We start from the raw sequence: 14,601 nt of genomic DNA on the forward strand, positions 1-14,601 counted from the left end.
TTGCTATACAGTTATTAATCACATGTGATTGATATATTAACTGTATAGTTCAACTTGTATTCCCCCCCATAAAAGCATTTAAAATCATTTAAAAGGTTGATTCAGGGGTATGAACTCACCTAACGTGGGTGATTCGGATGAACGGATGGTATAGAATGTTATGTGTCAAGTGAGGACTTGAACACACACTCGGATCCTATTTAACATGTAATGATACATTTAAGTATCTAATTAGTCATTTAATAACTAATTATGCAAGTAAGGACATCCTAATGCATGAAAACACTTTGCTACAAGTGCTAGGAGTACCAAGGGTTGCATATAAAGAGAGTATGGCCTTATATCGGAGTTTACTCCTCAAATGGTGTCCCTTAGGGGTGTTTACGGTTTCTGGACCACTTCCCCCATGAGTTTACGGCCGTAAACTCATGGAAGTGGTGCCATTGGGTGTTCAAAAGGTCCTAAACCACTCAAGGAATTAAGCTAGACTCGAATCAAGGGCTTAGGAAGTGACTAGGGCTCAAAATGCCTTGGAGGAGTTTGCGGTCGTAAACACATGAGTTTACGGCCGTAAACTCATGTTTGCCCACCCATTTCGTGTTTTGGTGTTTCTATCTTATGCATGCAAGGTTCTAGTCATTTATACAAGCCATAGGGGGTGTTAGGGGCACACTATCACCCCTTTATAGAGTTTACGGCCAAAGGACCATTTCCTTATGAGTGTACGGCCGTAAACTCTATGTGGACATGGTTTCTTTGATGTTTAAGGTCCCTAGTTCAATGGTGGTTGGTTATAGGCTAAGTTCTGGGCTTAAGGAAGGAAGAAAGGGCATCATTGCACCCTTAAAGGGAGTTTACGGCCCAAGAACATGCCTTGGCCGTAAACTCTCTTCCAACCCATGTTTCTTGATGATTCTAAGGCCTAAACATGTTAAACCTAATGTACAACGAGTTAGAACAAGAGTACTTACGATCTAGGAGCTTGAATGGTCGATTTTGGCCAAGAACACTAGTGTGTGTTCTTGGTGTTCTTGGTGAAACTTGAAGATCTATGAAAACATGAATTTCATGGATGAAAACATGTAAGATCACTAGTTCAAGTAGGATATCAACTAGTTAGGACGAGAAACTTATGAGTTTTGGAGATCGGGGACGAAGAACGGGATGATAGTTGAGAGGATTTGAGCCAAAGGAATGGGTGGAATGAACAAATGGCCAACTTTCCACCATATAAGGTGGAGTTTACGGCCCACATGGAGTTTACGGCCGTAAACTCCCATGTGGTGGCCGTGAACTCCAGGTCAATGGGTTTCAGGCTCGTTCGTTGTACTATAGCTTCGGCAGATAAACCCCGACACTTATCCCTTAAGTGTACAAGGCTCGGAATGCTCTAACAGACTCTAAATTGTGCTAAATGATAGCAGGAATAAGTCTGACACTAATTTGGGTTGACTGGCTGAGCTTTCAAAGCAATAGAAAATTTTGGGTTGTCACATCATCCCCCCGTTAGAGGGAATTTCGTCCCGAAATTAGAGTTTAGGCAAGGAAGTAGGTATGAACAATCGAGTAAAGCGATGAGGATACTTCCTATTTGATTGGTCCTCGTGCTCCCAAGTGAACTCCGGTACTCGCTTGGCGTTCCAGCGCACCTTCACGATTGGGATGTGGATTCGTTTCGTTTGCTTGAACTCTCAATCCATGATTTCTACGGGTTCTTCCATGAAGTTGGGGTTCTCAATGGTTTCAATCTCGACGAGTGGGGTTTCGAGGGTCACGTCGGACAAGTACTTTTCCAAATCTAAGATGTGGATAGATTTGGGTGGAATTTATGGAATCCCAAAAGTAGTTGAGGTTTGGCGGATGCTGGACCAATTCTTATCAAGAATCTCGGATGGTCCTACGCTCTTGGGAAGATAGAGCTTTCCAGTACTTAGAACATAATGTACTTCTATGGTGAGATCATCACTGGCGTGATCGCCATTTTGAAGTTCCAAAAGTTCTCTCTTACTGAGGGTGTAGTTCCCGGGTTGGTTCTTAGAAGGCTCAGGTCGTCTTCGGATTCGTATCTCCTACTGATTGGCTTTCGGAGGTTTTCTGGATCATCGGAGTTAATGGCTATATACTGGTACCTATTGGTTATGTGGCATATATCTCGACCTAGTGCAAATAGGACCTGCACTTCTGACTCTTGAGGTGTTTCTAATGGAAACTCTCAAAGTCGGTGTGATAGGGGGTTTTACCAGACGATGCTTTCACAGTATGATTCCTAACTCGAAAGAATCATTCTCTTACTCGCTTCGCTGTTTTGTGGATAGCAGTCTCTGGTCAGGGCTATCTTAGCCCTTAGAGATTTTCTGGAGTGCTGGACTATTTCAGGAGGTGGTTCTACTATCTCTTTAGGGATAGTATTCCTTGGACACCTAGTAGTCCAACAAATCTCTACGACATGCCCTATTCTCAATGAGTTGGCTCCCTCCAGTTTGTAGGAAGCGCGTGTTCTTGCATAACCCATCGACTAACACCTAGACTGGTGTCGAGTCTACAATCTCTTTATGTTCCGGGTTATAAGGCTTAACACAACATACCATTTTACTTTATTCAAGTATTCTTGGTTGCGGAGGTGGTGATGTGGTTCTTAGCATCCTAGTATTAACTTCGGAGAATGCAGTCTATCGTCTATAGGGCGACGGTGACTTTTCTCGCATGAGGAGGCGGTGTGTCCTAGGCACTATTCGTCTGTAACTGGATGCACGAAGTGCCTGAGCTGTGCGAGTTTCCCTTGCAACTACTCTTCTGGTGTTACCGGGATTCTCCTTTTAGATTTAATCTAGATAGAAATGGATTCTGCTACACAGAACCTCTAATTTTTTCATCCATTCTCCCCAGAGTTTAACCTGTCAAATCTTTCTGGTTTCTGGGCTCACTACTGAGATGCTTAATTTGTGGGATTAAGCATGAATGGATGGTCGTAGTCAATGTTTTGATTCTTACGACTTGAGTTACCTTTCCTAACCGAGGGTGTTAGCTACTATGTTGGCTTAACCGGGATGACTACAAATTTCGAATTTGTGGTCATTTTAGTAGCTCAACCCATAGTGGTTCTCTTGACTCCAGTTCCTTTTCTATGGGATAGGATGAAGGGTCTTATTATAAGGTTCGTGGTCGACCTCATACTCGGCTTAATCACTAATACTCGGTGTATGCAAGTCGTATATAATTGAGATTTGACGGGATGTTCAGATGTGTGGCCCCACCCTAGACCCACAACCCAACGAGGAACAGGGAGTAGGGAGGAAGCACACATCTTAAATCTTATTGATCTAAATTATATACCACTCTTATGCATATACTCAGTAGTAGTAAGTTAATCCCATGAGTTCTTTCTCTTGATTCACGAACCTGATTGTGCGGTGCGGACGGCCTTTTTGGAGGATCTATCGAGTAGGTTTCGGGCGGTTGTTGTCTTCTGGAGAATCTGCGCTGTCTTCCGCTTCTGGTTTTAATGTCTAAAGAGGGGTTGGTCAACAGCGCGTGCTATCCTTCTCCTGGGTACTTCGGAAGGTTTGGATAAGAGAGACGACTGACGGATCGCATTAGGTTTTCTTATTAGGTTCGGAAGAACCTTTATTTGACGCATAGGCTATGGTGAAAGTTCTCTTTACACAACACTAGGAATTTTCACATGGTCGCACCAAGTCGAACCATGATTGACGGCAGTGTCGAATTTAACAAACATCGACATGATATGGAATGAATATCGATAGGACCATGTGCTGAACAGGGCACACAAGTTCTTAGCATCTCGGGTTTCGTCCATGGTATCACTATCGCGGATACTCGGACCGATAGAATTGACGCGGAACTCTAGGGAGTCCTCATGTTTTGGAGTAATGTACTTTTCATGAATGGATTTCTCACGAGGCCTCTCTATAATCGCCTAGTATACACCAGTCATGTATAATTAAGATTAAAAGGATTGTTGACTGAGCGACTCCGCCCTAAATCCACAACCAAACGAGGAACAGGAGATAAGGCAGCATCACTCACTCGAGGTCTATCAATCTTAATTATAAATGGCCTTAACGTATATATCAAGCCATCATAGCTTTACCTAATGGGTTTTTGAATTCTTACAACAGTGCTACGACTTTCGCCTTAACGAGGGAGTAATTACAATTAGAATTGATTTATTTAAAGTTCTCGGTTAGCTACTTAGGATTGAGAGACGTACCAAAATTCTATCGGATTCCTTGGTGCTTCTCCTAGGCATTAGGGTTAAACTCCTCCTGCGCCTTTGTCGTTTCTTTCAGTTGGGCAGTCCCTCTTGAAGTGCCCAATTTCACCACAAAGATGGCATATTGGACTGGTCCCAACATTGGTGGTTGATGTAATGAACTCAATCGGGGTTCTACAGATACGAGAGGTATGCCCCTTCCTGTTGCATCTGACACAAAGAAATTCTGGACAGATACCATGATGATGGTAGTTACACTTACTGCAGCGGGGGAGGCTTCCTAGGTATGGTCTTCTTGTGGTCGAGACGGAAGGGTTGACAGGGGTATTGACTACCTCAGTTCGTTGCCCTTTGGGAGGTCCTTGAGTCGAGGTACTTCCCTCCTCGTTCTTAAACTTTCTCTTCAGTGGATTTGGTTGGGGTTCTTGGGTGGCTGGGTACACAGGTGTTGGTTGCTGCAGTCCATTGCTAAGATCGAGATTCCTGATAGGGCTCTTGCTAACATCAGCGTTGTTAGCATTCAGGTGAGCCATGACAGCTGCTACGGCTGCTGAGACTGCAGTCCGGAACGTAGCTTCATCGAATTGAAGGATCGGTGCCTTACCAGCAGGTTGGTTACGTTTCTTCGGAGGCATGGTTTTTCCCACACGAAAAGGAACACAAGCTGATGAGAGACGATGGTTAACCCCAGACGTATCTTCTTTACTATGATAGGCACAAATTTTCCCGCGCCTTGATGTATGGTTATCTGAGTGCCGACCTACATCCCTATGATGCAGTCTGGGTAATAGGGTGGGAGTAAGTGTATCGGAAGGCCATAAAATGGGAGTCGTTCCTACTAAGTTATCTTCATAGTGGAGAGGTTCACTCTCCGGTTTTGGAAAGAGTTGAGAGAAGTTCGGAACGAGGATCACAGAAGAAAAGGCTCATGAAAAACTTATGGCTAAACACTCTGAATCGAGGGTTTTAGATCCGATCTATTCGTATTACTTGCAACGGGAAAGACGATTTGCCTAGCACATAGTGTGAGTAGTGTAATCACTAACTCACTAAATTGTATTATTTTACGGATTATTAGCGTGACGATAAAGAGGAAAAGACACTTCTCGGGTTCCATGTATTGGCTCCCACTGTCTACCTCTTATCCTTGACTACAACGGGGGTTGGTTTCCTTCGGGTACTTACCTAGGGTTCTCTTCTCTTGTAGACCTATTGAATTTCTGCTCCGCCTTACTTCTGATTTTGACTCTGAGTGTCATCCCTTCACAATGGAGGACTGGAATATCGGAAGTTAAGGCGAATTTCCCACCGATGTCCCTAAAAGGTATAGGCACATGGTGATTTCAATAGTCTCGTCCCTGTTCATTTATTTCCTGAATGGAAATCTTCTCAATGAATCTCTTCTGGGTCTGTATCGACTCTCCTGCCGATTACTGAAGTGGATAAGGTTTTCTAAAAGGGGTTCGTGCGAGAATAGAAATGTCTAAAGAATCCTAAGAGATTATTAAAACATTTCACTGGGTGATCCATATCGAGTCTTGCTACAATTTCATAGTGTACACAAATCATATATAACTTAGATCTGATAGGCCTTCGAATATGTGATACTATTCTATATCCACATCCAAACAGGGAAAAGGAAGTAGAGCGAAACCACATATTCTCAGACTATGAGATCCTTACTATATATAACCTTGGGAGTATACACTTTGTAATCATAGGTCTATCAATAAGGATCTCTTTAGTTTTCATGCAAGGTTATCTATGGTTCCTAACATACCCCTATGGTATGTTAATTACATGTTTGATTCTAATATTCTGAACATGTTTCTGGGTTTATTGTGAGTCTTTTAGTATCCTAAAATACTCCTATAGTATTTTAAACTTTGTGTTTGGCTCTAGCATTCCTATTTGGTAAGTTTCAGATTTGTTGCAACACCACCATCAATCCTAAGCACACGTTAATCGCATCTCGAATAAATATAGTTGATCAGGTTATATTTATTCCAGCTTACGATTACATAACTGCCCAGGTTTGATGGTAATGGTCAACATCCAAAGACTTTTATTCTTATTCTTCTTGTGATACTTTGTTCGGGTGTTTAGATTCTGGATGTTCTTATACTTTTGTAAAATATGATTATATTTTAAAGTATAGTTCTTGGTCAGAGAGTTTTATCCCAATGTATTTATAGGTTGTATATCTTTTATGATTTGATATACTGTGCTCACTATAAACAATGCTCTGATACCAATCTGTCACACCCCAAAACCGGAACGGCGGAAACGTTCTGGGGTGGAGGACGTCATGTCAAGTATCACAACATATGTAGTATAGTAATCAAAGTACAACAACCATTGCATTAATAGTAATAATTTTACATAGGTTACATTTAGCAACAACATCAAAAGTAAATACCGAGAATAACATAAGATGCAGCTTGGTACTAGGCTGACTTCGCAAAAGCTCTCGGAGTGTACCTGTCTATTGATGACCTGAGAATACAAGTTATTTTGAAAGCGAGTATCAGCATTTTAATGCTGGTGAGTTCATAAGTATTTAATGACATTGGTATAAATACGTGTTTTACTTCAAAATAATCTCACACAATGATGGTGATTAGAATTTACAGAGTATTAGTATTTCTCCTAGAAAATCCTATATTTTGTAATAAAAGTAGTCTTCTACCAAGACCCAATTGTTTTATGTTTAAGAAACATTTTCCCTTAAAGGTACTATCATTATCAAAATATAATTTATACTTTAAGAATATGTGAGAAGATCACAATCAAAAGTAATAGGGAAAATAATATTTTTACCTCAGCAGTAACACTGCTGGTTAAAAGTAAATAAAACATAGACTCCAGGTGTTATTGAATGATCAACACGCCTCGGAGAGTCTAAAAGAATGAAATACAGACTCCAGGAAGTATTAAATAAACAATACGCCTCGGAGAGTCTAAAACAAGGAAATGCAGACTCCAGGAGGTATTAAATGAACAATACGCCTCGGAGAGTCTAAAACAAGGAAATACAGACTCCAGGATGTATTAAATGAACAATACGTCTCGGAGAGTCTAAAATAAGGAAATGCAGACTCCAGGAATTATTAAATGAACAATACGCCTCGGAGAGTCTAAAACAAGGAAATACAGACTCCAGGAAGTATTAAATGAACAATACGCCTAGCAAAGTCTAAAAGTAAATAAAAGGGTGAATGTGAACTCGTATGTAACCATGCTGATTGACGATCGAATACCTGATGACCCTCCAGGTCACACGTAGAATGGTGACATTATGTCACCCCTAGGCCTATTCGGCTCGGACTGTAGCTAGCAGTCGGGATGTGGGAGTGTCTGTCTCGTATAGATCTATACACATGATGTCCGCTCTCCCTCCAGGAGACTCTTGTTACAAGGTGATAGCGCTAGGAAGCGTCGTATCGGGAAGTAGTACGTCACATTCTATTTATAGTATTAAAGTAATGGTATAGACTCACGAATGAACTGACTCCTGTGTAATTCTTCGTACTAGAAAGAGTAAATAGAATCTCCTAACTATTCCTATAATAGTTACTAGTATTTTTGGTATATGCATAATGGAAGGATGCCTTTGCTACCCAAAGGAAATGAACTGGCTGATAGAACTTTTATGACTATATATGTATACATGATATATAACTAATATTTAAACGACCTTCGGATGGATAACCGATACCCTAAAGCCACATCCGAACAAGGAAAAGGAGTTACAGCGAGCTAGCCTTCCTAAGTCCTTTAAACATTACTTATATAACTATACATATATAGGCATGCATTTGTCAATAAAAAAAAGCATAAAAGAAATTTTGGTAAAACCTTTGGAAAAACTTTAATAATCTAAAAAGGGATATTCATACTTTAAAAGAGATTTGAAACCAAGATTTGAAAACCTTTAGCTGGATAAAACAGTTTAACATACAAAAATCTATTTGCTATACAGTTATTAATCACATGTGATTGATATATTAACTGTATAGTTCAACTTGTATTCCCCCCCATAAAAGCATTTAAAATCATTTAAAAGGTTGATTCAGGGGTATGAACTCACCTGACGTGGGTGATTCGGATAAACGGATGGTATAGAATGGTATGTGTCAAGTGAGGACTTGAACACACACTCAGATCCTATTTAACATGTAATGATACATTTAAGTATCTAATTAGTCATTTAATAACTAATTATGCAAGTAAGGACATCCTAATGCATGAAAACACTTTGCTACAAGTGCTAGGAGTACCAAGGGTTGCATATAAAGAGAGTATGGCCTCACATCGGAGTTTACTCCTCAATTGGTGGCCCTTAGGGGTGTTTACTGTTTCTGCACCACTTCCCCCATGAGTTTATGGCCATAAACTCATGGAAGTGGTGCCATTGGGTGTTCAAAAGGTCCTAAACCACTCAAGGAATTAAGCTAGACTCGAATCAAGGGCTTAGGAAGTGACTAGGGCTCAAAATGGACCCTTGGTGGAGTTTGCGGTTGTAAACACATGAGTTTACAGCCGTAAACTCATGTTTGCCCACCCATTTCGTGTTTTGGTGTTTCTATCTTATGCATGCAAGGTTCTAGTCATTTATATACGCCATAGGGGGTGTGAGGGGCACAATATCACCCCTTTATAGAGTTTACGGCCAAAGGACCATTTCCTTATGATTTTACGGCCATAAACTCTATGTGGACATGGTTTCTTTGATGTTTAAGGTCCCTAGTTCAATGGTGGTTGGTTCTAGGCTAAGTTTTGGGCTTAAGGAAGGAAGAAAGGGCATCATTGCACCCTTAAAGGGAGTTTACGGCCCAAGAACATGCCTTGGCCGTAAACTCTCTTCCAACCCATGTTTCTTCATGATTCTAAGGCCTAAACATGTTAAACCTAATGTACAACAAGTTAGAACAAGAGTACTTACGATCTAGGAGCTTGAATGGTCGATTTTGGCCAAGAACACTAGTGTGTGTTCTTGGTGTTCTTGGTGAAACTTGAAGATCTATGAAAACATGAATTTCATGGATGAAAACATGTAAGATCACTAGTTCAAGTAGGATATCAACTAGTTAGGATGAGAAACTTATGAGTTTTGGAGATCGGGGACGAAGAACGGGATGATAGTTGAGAGGATTTGAGCCAAAGGAAAGGGTGGAATGAACAAATGGCCAACTTTCCACCATATAAGGTGGAGTTTACGGCCCACATGGAGTTTACAGCCGTAAACTCCCATATGGTGGCCGTGAACTCCAGGTCAATGGGTTTCAGGCTCGTTCGTTATACTATAGCTTCGGCAGATAAACCCCGACACTTATCCCTTAAGTGTACAAGGCTCTGAACGCTCTAACAGACTCTAAATTGTGCTAAATGATAGCAGGAATAAGTCTGACACTAATTTGGGTTGACTGGCTGAGCTTTCAAAGCAATAGAAAATTTTGGGTTGTCACATGTATAGATCTATACTGGACTGACAATCCCGCACCTTCACTGTTCACAACAGTTTGGCCGGCAGGCCTAGGGTGACAAATGTCACATCGTTTCCGACGCCTGAAGAACGTCACATCAGGCACATCACTCATATCAGTATGGTCAATAGAACTCACATGGATAAAACAACGAGTAAATTACTTAGTAATACACTTCTCTTAAAATAGTAAGAAAAGATAATTACATCCTATCTATTTTACTGACCAAATATACCTTCTGTTACTTTTCACTTATAGTAAAAACTAGGTATTATGAAATCAAGTATGGCTAATATACTTGTACTTTTGGTTTTGGAACGTGTAAAACCACAAATCAGTATTATGGATAATATAATATTTTTCAGGATTAATACCAATGTTTTACTGTAGAACGGATATAAGTAAGAATACTTTTACAAAGGAAACGGTTTATGGGATTAAACTGCTTTTACAAATGGAACAATTTTATTGGGATTTAAAACTACTATTCAGAAACGGTTTTATGGGGATTTAAAACTACTATTCAGAAACGGTTTTATGGGGATTTAAAACTACTATTCAGAAACGGTTTTATGGGGATTTAAAACTACTTATCAAATGGAACTTAGTCATTCACTTTCTTTAAACTAGTATAACATAAAGGACCTTTAGTGGTTAATTCTACAATTCCTTAGTTTTTACATCAGAGTTATACATAAGTAATATCCGATTGACAGTGAAATGTGTGACTTCCGCCTTACTTCATGTTCCTTGTTTGGTTGTGGGCTTAGGGCAGATACACCCATTTAATTGTCCATTCGATACTAGTTTATATATAACTAGTATAAACTAAGTAATTGCAGAGGGAACTATTGAGGTTATCAATTTATCACCTCAGGAAATATAGGAATTTCTGGAGGAACCAACGAACTTTTCCAAGAACTTAGATTATACTGTATATATAACTAAAATACTTATGAACTCACCAGCTTAAATGCTGATCTACGCTTTCAAAATAACTTGTATTCTCAGGAATCCAGTAGACAGGTACACTCCCGAAGCTTTTTAGAAGACTACCTAGTACCGTACTGCGACTCTTGTCTTCTACTGTACCTACTTTGGTGTTTGAATATGTAATGTTTAAACACTTATGTAAAACTTATACTTATTAATGCAATGGTTGTTTGTACTTTGATTACTATATTGCATGTGTTGTGATACTTACATGAAGTCCTCCGCCCCCGAACGTTTCCGCCGTTCTGGTTTGGGGGTGTGACACTTGGAATGTTTTTTCCCATCTTGTATAAAGTACTTCATAAGCATTTAAGTTCTTAACACAACTAAGCACAAAAGGATAAGCACTTTACATCACCAATACTTGCATCTAGTCTTCGAATGAGAACCAATGTAGAGAAAAGTGAAGAGATACAATTTTAGAGAGGAAATAACCAAAGAATCACTATACAAAAATGCAAGCCCCGTGGACTATTTTATAGTCCCATGCAAATAAGCCCTTTACCTTATAATAAAATAAAGTAATAACTAGACTTTAGAGACATGGGAATCAAAGGAGGAAGGTTGACAAACAACTTATACACTTGAATAAAAAATTCGGCCATCTCCCTTCAAGAAGAGGACGAAAAGTTACACTAGTTTCTTTACACAAAAACTAACAAACTAGTAAATTTGTAGTTTACCAAAGTGTCCAAAACTTTATAAATGACTTATTAAATCATATTGTATGATATAATAACTAGTTTTTCTCTCTTGAATTATATTTTCACAAAAAAAATAAGTATTCCCTAATTAAACACAAGAGTTGATTTTATTTATTAATAATCAAATTAATAACAAATATTCAAAATGTACCAACTTTATAAATGCACGACCCTATAGGATCATATGTTACTAGCAATATCATTCAATAATGATTTTTTATCAAATAGATCTAACAATCACTTCTCTCTTTCAAGCACCGTGAGAGGTTGCTTGCCAACCTCCCTCTTACACACTCCATGCCTCTAGCCGGCTATTAATTTATAATATATAATAAGGTATGGCCCTTAGATCTCAAGTGTGGGTATAAAAAGATCCATAAGACTTTCATTTAGTGAGGTGCTTCTTCTTTCTCATCCTTATGGCCGAGACTTCCTTTCTCCTTGAAGTGTATTAGAATTGATTACGAACATAAATGATTAAGACAATCAAAGCTGTAAATGACCACAAGATGTAAAGAATGTATGTTTGTGTCAATTTAGTCTGAATGAGTACAAGACTGAACAAGAGTGCAAGAGAGAATTCAGCTAGTGTTCGAACGTTACTCTACTCTATGCATACACCCTATTTATAGGGTGCATCAGACTCACAAAACATAACAAGGACTAAACATCAATGTATCGAAATAACAATGCCTTGTAAAATAGATAGAGTGTCGAAGCCATACAACATTCGACACCTTACAACCTCAAAGTACATTTAACTCCTCATTATAGACATTCGACCTCTACATTCTACCCCTTAGTGAGAGTAGTCTAATCTTAAGCATTCAGCTTTAAAGTATGTAGAAGTTATCTTCGAATCTTCATATACCATAGAATGGTTTTTTGAATCTCTGCTTTATCTTCACTGTCATTTTTATTCAAATTGTTGATTTGAATAAGGAGATTAGTATACTGTGTAAGAACCCGATATTTATGAATAAAGTGGTAGTGGTCGTGACAAGGATTTCGGAGATATAAAGAACGCCGAAATCTGAGTTATAAAGAAGAAGTTATTGATGGGTTTTGAGTATCCTAACAACCTTCAGGTGCACATACAACCCTAAATGCTTTGGAACTATGTTTTCTCTATTATACATGCAAAATTGATTTCCAAAGCATTGTGCTATATAGCATGCAATTGTAGGTTCATGTACAATAAAAACTAGACAGCAATACATATCTTTTCTTGTAGTTAATTGCTTCGAGATTTAAGAGTCTAGCACCAATGATGTGAATGCCTCAAGTGGGACCACAAATCACCACAACAACTTGGATGTTCCTTAGAGAGTATACTAAGCTCACAAAATCGGCTATGCTTCAAGTCTCACACACTAGTGCCGAATTCTAGAGCTAGCGACAACTTTATATAGTATGGAGGATTAGGGTTACATCCATGTAAACGTTAATACCCATGACCTTTCATTTAGTTAGGATCCATGGGTTAAAAACTCCATGGACTATCCATGGACTTCCATGCAAGCTTAGCTCATCCTAAATAATCCATTGGCCCATACTATTAGAATCCATATTTAACTAGTCTATTTTGTTCACCAAATTAAGTCTTGATCAATACTAATTAAATAATGTGATTTCATATTAGTATATTATAACTTATAAAATATTAACAATTTATGAATATATACTTTGCTTAAAAGTCTATCCATACAAATTGTTTCGGTGAAGTGCAACCCAAATGGACCATGTCGGGTCGGGTCAAGTACATACCAAATATAGTTATGAACTTAGACACCTTATCAAACAGTTATGACCTATCGAAGTTTCCCGATGAAACCGGCACAGCGTTGCGTGACGTAAAAAGTGAATTTACAATAAAATGCTTTTTAGCGTTAGGTATCTAAGTGAAAGTTGAAACATACGATAAACCGACATCATCCATAAAAAGAACGTCCAAATCTGACTTTGTATGAGAAAGTTATGATTTTTCTAAGATTCGGAACAACAGTGTACAACCCGAAATTCGAATTATAGATCGAGCGATTTTTAGCGAACACAACCTAAACAATAATCGAAGATCTCGTCAATAGTAGCTCAAGGGTAAAAAGACAGACAAAAACGGATGTCAGATGAAGAAGTTATGAATTTTTAACGGCCTTTTCCTGTCCCGGTCTGTTAAAAATATAACATTAAAAATAAAGTCAAAATTTGCCAATGGAGTGTAAATGAAAGTCGTAGAGTACGGTATCACCTACGTGTGGATATAAAGAACGTAAAAAACGGAGCTCGTATGCGAAAGATATGAATTTTAAAATTTCAGGAACAAAATACGAGGCATGTCCGAAGGAGTACGCCCAACGTACAAGATTACGCCATGCGTACTCAGAAACTTGGTCCGAAGTCATCCACGTTGCCCCTTATCTCGCATGCAACATGTATCTCGCACAATTGACACATCTGAAGCCACGTATCACGGTTGTGATCATAAGGAGGGTAGTATCATCGCATCAAGTTTTCAGGTCAAACACATCTTCAGCTAGTTTTTTTATAAATAAAACTAGGTATCATTAAACTACGTATGGTAATTATACTTGTACTTTTCAGTCTTGGAACGATTAAGACTACAAATCGGTTTTATATAAAATATAGGATTTTCTATGATAAACATCGTTATCTTAAAGATAAACAATTTTCAATTTAACTTTCTGAAAACAAATACAAGTATTACTGAAAACAATGTTTTACAATAGAGTTAGTGGAACTAGGAATATATTTACAAAAGGTTCAACACTTATTTATAAGCTAGTATAACATAAAGGACATGTAATGGTTAATTCTATAATTCCCTAGTTTATACACCAGAGTTATAAATAAATAATATCCGATAGGCAGTGGAATGTGTGATTTTCTCCTTACTTCCTGTTCCTTATTTGGTTGTAGGCTTAGGGCTGATTCACACATCCAACTGTCCGTTCGATATGAGATTATATATAGCTATTATAAACTAAGTGATTGTAGAAAGAACTATTGTGGTCACCATTTTAGCAAGAAAATATAGGATTTTCTGAAGGAAACACATTCATCATAATTAAAAGGGATCATTAATGTTAATTCTGTGATTACTTTGTGAATACGTTAGAGTTATATATAAGGAATATCCGATGGGCAGTGAAATGTGCGACTTCCG

The sequence above is a fragment of the Lactuca virosa genome, chromosome 1 (genome assembly GCF_052849685.1).
Source record: "Lactuca virosa cultivar CGN04683 chromosome 1, Lactuca_virosa_CGN04683_v6, whole genome shotgun sequence".
NCBI classification, from domain to species: Eukaryota; Viridiplantae; Streptophyta; class Magnoliopsida; order Asterales; family Asteraceae; genus Lactuca; species Lactuca virosa.